The sequence below is a fragment of the Suricata suricatta genome, chromosome 12 (assembly GCF_006229205.1).
Source record: "Suricata suricatta isolate VVHF042 chromosome 12, meerkat_22Aug2017_6uvM2_HiC, whole genome shotgun sequence".
Classification (NCBI taxonomy): Eukaryota; Metazoa; Chordata; class Mammalia; order Carnivora; family Herpestidae; genus Suricata; species Suricata suricatta.
This window is the reverse complement of record NC_043711.1, coordinates 54,360,786-54,362,031: the sequence shown is the minus strand read 5'-3', so window position 1 is coordinate 54,362,031 and position 1,246 is coordinate 54,360,786. Positions and strand designations below refer to the sequence as shown.

General features: G+C 50.0%; 1 protein-coding gene across 1 annotated transcript in view; it reads right to left on the bottom strand.

Moving 5' to 3' along the window:
* The window catches only part of LOC115274477 (nuclear pore membrane glycoprotein 210-like), a 14,883-nt gene that overhangs the window by 1,324 nt on the left and 12,313 nt on the right, over positions 1–1,246 (bottom strand). The window lies entirely within an intron of this gene.

The following is a 1,246-nucleotide window of genomic DNA, read 5'->3' as shown; positions in this document are numbered from 1 at the left end:
CTTCGTTGAGTGAGCCAGTAAACAAGATTTGCATCTGGAGGCTGGAGATTGCCATTTCCTGGTCAAAATAACTTTGGCGACTGTCTTGCTGAGCTAGACGTGAGTGGCCAAGGCACACAAAAGATCAAAACCGTATTCAGTGTTAGTTCTCCATCCCCCAAAATTGCTGAGGCAAAGTCGGGGCCCTTCTTTGATATGCATCCAACTCTGTAGCCTGCCTCGGTCAGCTTCCCTTGTCTTCCCCCCCCTGAAGACTATATAAAGAACAGTTCTTTGAATAAACGCTCTCTTTCGCCTGATCGGAGAACCGTGAGTTCTGTCTTTACTCTCTGCGTCTCCCTCTCCTGCCCCCTTTTTCTCTCCCTCCCTCAGGAGAAGGACCCGCGAAGATTCTCCTCTCCACCCTGCCAGTCGGGCGGACGAAACAGGTACCACCGATCGCCGGGGACGAGTGCCCCGGCCGCTTGGGTTACGACAATTGGTGACTCAACGCAGGGCTCAGTAAAGTAACGCCTTGAGCGCGGGTTAAGACAATTGGCGCCCAACGTGGGGCTCAGTGAAGTAACGCCCTGAGAGTTGGGTTACGACAGAGAACCAAGTCAAGCAAAGCAGACAGACCTGAAAACCGAGAGCAACCTTCCTGCCTGAAACACTGAAACTACATACATTTATTTTTAAATGCATTGCTGAGTTACCACAAAATTAAGGAAATTCTTAGAGCAAAACCAAATCAACTGACGAATAGATAAAGAAAAAGATGGTCCATCCATACAATGGAGTATTATTCGGCCACGAAAAGAAAAGGAGCGCTGACATGCTACAGCGTGGGTGAACCTCGAAAGCACTATGCTGAGTGATCGGAGCCAGACACAAAAGACAAGCTGCAGGATCCCACTGAAATTGCACACGCACCTGGGCGCTTGGAGGGCTCAGTCAGTTCAGCGTCCGACTTTGGCTCAGGACATGATCACAAGGTCCGTGGGTTCGAGCCCTGCATGGGACTCTCTGCTGACAGCTCAGGGCCTGGAGCCTGCTTCAGACTCTGTGTCTCCCTCTTTCTCTGCCCCTCCCCCATGCAGGTTCTGCCTCTCTCCATCTCTCAAAAATGAATAAACGTTAAAAACTTTTTTTAATTTTCTTTTTGACATTTATTTATGTTTGAGAGACAGAGAGTCAGAGCATGAGCAGGGCAGGGGCAGAGACAGAGGGAGACACAGAATCCAAAGGAGGCTCCAGGCTCTGAGCT